We start from the raw sequence: 6,000 nt of genomic DNA on the forward strand, positions 1-6,000 counted from the left end.
AATGGCGCCTCTACATTGTTTAGATGGTGAGTAGGGAAAGTCCGAAAGACAAGATAATGAATGCATGCGTAAACATCCCATTTCTTCGATGAATCTAAACATCCTTTCCCCAAGATGCTGCTCATTTTGACCGCAATGTGCTTCTTTGAAAAACCCATTTCGCTGGTAATACATTTCATTATAGATTGTGATCAAATGCTGTGGGTTTTTTTTTTCTTCACCACCAAGCCAAACGTGTCAGCCTGGCCGATGTCATAGGAGAATTGTGAATAAGGGTCGGGTTGCCTGTCGAGAAAAACAAAACAAAACAAAACAAAACAAAACAAACAAAACGGGTATACAAGAGGACCATAAACAAGACTGCAATCGCTTGCTATATAGACATGTGATCGGTCACGTGCTTCCATTACGCGGACCTCAACAAGAAGTGCTCATTATGAAGCAAACAAAAGGTAAGAAATTTTCATACATTCATGCCAGTCTGTTTTTACAATTCACTTATGAGTTTGCTTGGCCCTTTCATCATGATTTCATTATTTTTATAGAATAACATATTAAGAATTTATTTTGCTTGATTGCCCTTCATTGTTCTGTCCAAAACAAGGAAAGTGGTAAGGTATTTTGTTTACATAATATTGCGTGGTTATGGCGCTGTCTGGACATCATTCATTCATTTATTTGGCAATCTGAAATAAGTTTAACAGCATCCTTTCAAAGATAAATAAATAGATGTTTGGCAAAACTAGTACTGCCTTATTTCACCTCAGTAGTTACTGCAGTGAAAGCTGTTTACTCCAAGATTTCTATATAATCATCTTGATGAAGTCCACTGTCTGCTATCTATCCATCTCTACGCTTGGGTCAGAAGGAATAAGATTGGGTAAATATCTTGCTCGCGGCCAGTTGAGGGGACCACCAGACAATACTTGAACCCATAATCTTCAGAATCTCCACTTGGTACACCTCTTGCCTTAACCCTTTACATTATACAGTGCTCACTCAGTTTAAATCCTCCCAATGCTGAAGTATACCCTTTGTTCATATACATTTATGCTGCTTTCAACGTAAGAAAGGGAAAAAAGTTTCGTATTCCTGTAATCTTGATCTCGTTTTTCGCAGACGGTGCTTTAAACCGTCTCCACCTCCGCTGCGAGAAAACTGGTGTGATATCGGACCATACCCGTGTCGGTTCCGCTGGAGCAGCCGGCGGTATTGGATGTCCATTTACCTGACCACCACCTGTCGCACTCCTTAATAGAATTCCCACCGCAAAACCAGCGGGGAGAGTCAAGATGTCATCATCCTGACGTGTCTGAGATCGACGTCGTGATGGGCGAAGATCGGGAGGAGGAAAGTGACTCCCCCAGTGCGACCACCGAGATGTCATGATGACCATCAATATTCAAGCTTGGTTCCGGATGCATCTCGGGTACAACTGCGTTGGCAACTTTGTCTGACATAAATGGCGCATGAATTATGTTCATCCTCCCCAATTGTTTTCTCCTAGTTTCTTAGCTTAAAGGTAGCTATCCTTTTTGTTAGATCAAGAATTACGAAAGTGATGTCATCCCATGCTTATATGAAAGATAAATGTATTTACCTCGAACCCAAGCAGAAGAAATAATCAAAGGTTAGCCCTGTGACATTTTTTTTTTTTGCTGACTACCATTGACGCCTTGATGACAGGAACCACTGGTTTGCAATGGAAATCGACTAAGTAGGACTCAAGCAACCCTGCAGTTTAAACCAGCACACAAATGCACCATGCACTCGCAGCGTAATGCATTCATGAAACTGGAAGAAGGTCACTTAGTCGTTATCTGCATTAGATAGCCGGGAATTGGAATGCATCATTCTGGATTGTAGGAGAAGGCATCGACGGCTTTACCAAAATGGCTTGACCTACTCAACCTACTTTATCTTTTTTTAAAGATGTAGCTGGTTTATGATCAACTGTCGAGAAGTAAGGATCAAACTCAGCTTACCATCAATCAACTTTTCAGCTTATTGTTTCACTTTTTGTTGTTGCTGTTGCTGTTTTCGTGGAGAAGAAAAGTTGCACCCACTGTCACAGCACACAGTTCTAGCGTCAAAAGGCAGTGCGATAAATAATTTTGTGGGCGCATTGACCCGTACACAAAGTTTTGATGAGCCTATTTCCCAGTGGTGAAGGCATCAAGATAAGATACGATGATGAACGTGCTGATGGTGAAAGGTTGTAGAGAGAGAGAGAGAAAGAGAGACAGAAAGACAGAAAGACAGAAAGACAGAAAGACAGAACGACAGACAGAGGGGAGACAAATGGTATGCAAAAAAAAAAGGGAGAAAAAGACACAGGGGGATACGATAGGATGTTTGAAATTGAAGATGGAGTAATAAATGGAGACATAAATTAGGAATAGGGGTGAGAAATGGGTATAAAGAGACAGAAAGCGAGTTTGAGAGAGAGGGAGAGAGATGGGGGAGAGGAGACAGAGGAAAACAGAAAGGATAGAAAATGGAGAGGTAAAGAGAGGAGGGAGAAGGAGAGATAGAGCGAGAAGGAGGACAAGGGAGAAAGGAGAGGGAGGTGGAGTGAGGGGAAACTGATACGGTTATAGGTGTAAGAAAGCTGGACTATAATAGGAGGACTGCACCCCGGGGGCTCTGCCAGAGACTCTCTTGGTAACCGACGCAAACGCGGATAACCATGTGGTCAGTATAGGACAGGTGGTGGACCGGTCTGGAAGTCTCGAGGAAGATACACAGCTAGTTGACTCCGATTTTGCCTCACCCCCTTTTCCCAAGAAATGAGAGCGAGTTCAAATATGTTGCCTGCCGTAGATAGTGAGTGACCTTTAGCACAATCCGCAACGGAGTGATACCCATCGGCAGAAATTTGGAGACGTGATTTTCTCTGTACATAATACGGTCAATGCTGACTGTTTTGGTTTGTCAATAAGTCAAGCTGCCATATTTGCGCCACAAGCCATGAGCAATGGACCCACGATATAGCCTGAAGTAAAATGCTGTTTAGTGAAGACAAACGTTCTCGTATACATGTATTATTATCATCCACCAAAATGAAGGTTCACAAAATACACACAGAAGTGCATAGGTGCAAGGGAATGCGATGGTAATCCACTACAAATGACGATTCACAATTCCTATCCACTGCAAGGTACGGACCATGCGGCAGTCACTCATTTCCTAACTGACAATTGACTCCAAATTGATGTCACATATTTATACAACTGAAGTTCAATTTCATTTTAATCTGGAATTCGCGCTAAATATTCACATTCAGGGTGATAGTTTCTGTCAACATGGTATTCATTGTGTATGACCTATGTACAGATTTCTTCCATTCGTAGGCGTGTCCTTTTAAGGATGACCTGTTTGTTCAAAATATGTTGCTTTATACCTTTTTGTCTCTTATTTGTTTCGGAACCTCTGCTTCATTACAAGTAACGATGAGCAGCAGAGGAAATCACGTTGTTGCTGAAATAAGGATGACTGAAAACAGGTTAAGCCTTAAAAATATCAAATCTGTCTCTCGCAAAGTCTGCTGTAGTTCATCTAAGGATTATGTTGAAGATGATAACGAGCCCACGGTCACTCGCGCAACACCCCTCCTTAACGATCTACATTGGCTTTCCATCTCCAAGAGAATTGACTTCCACACCAGTTTGCTCCAAAAGTTAAACATAATTCCAACGGTATAAGTGACACATCAAGTGCAGTGTCATTGTTTGTTTTGTTTTCCTCTCTCTTTTGTTCATCATCGTCTGTTGAGATTGTGTGAGTGCTTACAGTCTGTTTTGAAAAGGGTCTATAGAATGTATACTGGAAGTTATGTGATCGGCGATAAACGGGTCAATTGAAAATAAGAGGAATTTCTACGTATTCATTTGTTTGTTTATTCATTCTTTTTTCTTGGCTTGTTTGAGAGCTCAAAAGTGTTTCTAGTCACTTGCCAGTACAGGCGGTAAAGACAGGATGTTTAGATATTCTGTCTACCGCACGAGCAGTCATTTAAAGCCACGATCGCGGCCTCTTTCTTCCGGAGGCCACCCTACCAGACGCAAGATCGGAAGTCTACCACTTCTGAATCTCAACGAGGGAAACTATGCACGGTAATCTGTGATTTATGGCAAAGGGTGATTTATTAGTGTGTTAACTGCAACTTTTAAACAAATTAAATTCATACACTTTGACTGTTGAACATTCAAAATTAATCAAGATAAACACGCTAGCGTATTTAAGAATCAAATAAAACAACTTTTTCCTAGAAGTTATATCACAAAGCATTATCCCATGTTCTCAACAACGCCCCTGCGCTATTCTAGTTCAGAATATAATTTTTTTATCATTTCAAGTGGGAAATCACGGCACATCCATAGTTATGTATAGACTGTATCTCAATCTACGCCTAGAGACCATCGCATCCGGTAATACTACCTATGTATTTTTTTTTTAGTCGTGTTTATTTTTTTTTTAAGCGAACCATCCTAGTATACGTCGTGTTTTGGATAACTCATAATCTACGCGCATAAGAGACAGTCCATCGAACTGAGGGGCGAGACATTGAGTGCGTCATGGCCCTAAAATCTATGCCGTGCACTTTGGGTCGTGATATTTGATTTGGCCGTGACAGGAAGCGCGCATGGCGAAAGCAAGGAAACGATTGGAAATGAGCAGTGGCCGAATGGCTGTATCGATCTGTTATTCAATCACCACTTAGCAAACTCGTATCACGACGAAATCACAATCATCAACAACAGGTGGCATAAGGGAATAACACATTCCGTACAACAATGAAACATGTCGGCTATTTTCACCTGGATATTCTTTGTTAGAAATCGATTTGGAATTAAAAGCCGCATAGTTCTAAACAGCTGGTAAACGATGATACAGAAAGCAATAGAAATCAGTATTTGTTTGTTTGCGTGTTTATTTCTGTCTATTCAAAGTGCAATGATCACAAGGCTCAGCAACAGAATCATGTTATACACCTGTCTCTTCCAACATTTACATGTTCACGCAAAGATAGACGCACTCAAAGCACACATGATTCATACACTCATACATTTTGAGCACACTCACTGACTGTAGTCTGTAGATTTAAGTTCTTCTTCCATGCATCCCTGGATATTTTGATCTTTCCGTGCAACCCTTCGGGATTTGTTATTGGTATGCACTGAATGAAGTTCAATTTCAAAGAACTGGGACGCATCCTGTAGTTACCTCTTCAGAATGCACTTTCCGCACATCATTCTAGAGAGAATGTAGATGCCAATCACTTACAAAAATGCTGTATCTCTCTGCTGGAAATAATGACACACACGAACCCTTTGCTACTGTCTTCCTTCAGATGTTTTGCATCGTTTACTATTACATTGTAGAAAGACTTGCTGCAGGTCTATATGCAAAGATTCAGTTGCACAGACCGTGTAACGCGAGTACAGTGACCTTTATTTTGCCGTGGAGCTAACCATCTATGGACCACCATAAAATTACGTGTAAAACTACACTGACATATCACTAAGATGGTCTGCCGATATAATACAAGGTGAGATACAGTATTGTGTTTGAATGATGTGTTTTTCAAATATTCGATTGATATATCGACAGAATAAAGTGAAAACTTCAATGGCAGAGCGGAATTTTGTATCACACTTATTAGTACTTTGATTTTGTTATTCAATCTTTTTAATTCTTTTCCTCTTTGTGTCAAGTACGGATGCTAAGCTCACACGTTCCGCGTTAAAACTTAAAAAAAAATGAGTGATGTTGTTACGAAATTACACGGGGATGTGAGCTCTTTTGCATCATACGGCCAGCCCACAAACGTATTGTGCAAATTATGCCGCCCATCTAAGGATCTACGCAAGATGGGAAAACACTGAATCACAGGGTGTTCCCATTAATTGATAGGGGTGCCCCGGTAATAGATTGGCACAGATTTTAGCACGGCATTGATGTAAAGATGACTCGCATCGTCACCTCATCCACACGCTG

At 40.9% G+C, this 6,000-nt stretch overlaps 1 protein-coding gene across 1 annotated transcript in view; it reads right to left on the reverse strand.

The window, feature by feature from the left end:
- LOC139722569 (dual 3',5'-cyclic-AMP and -GMP phosphodiesterase 11A-like) overlaps window positions 1-6,000 on the reverse strand; it is a 135,396-nt gene that overhangs the window by 60,298 nt on the left and 69,098 nt on the right. The window lies entirely within an intron of this gene.

The sequence above is a fragment of the Diadema antillarum genome, unplaced genomic scaffold (genome assembly GCF_040938485.1).
Source record: "Diadema antillarum isolate AM-2024a unplaced genomic scaffold, OU_Dant_1.0 scf00000167, whole genome shotgun sequence".
In the NCBI taxonomy this organism is placed as follows: domain Eukaryota; kingdom Metazoa; phylum Echinodermata; class Echinoidea; order Diadematoida; family Diadematidae; genus Diadema; species Diadema antillarum.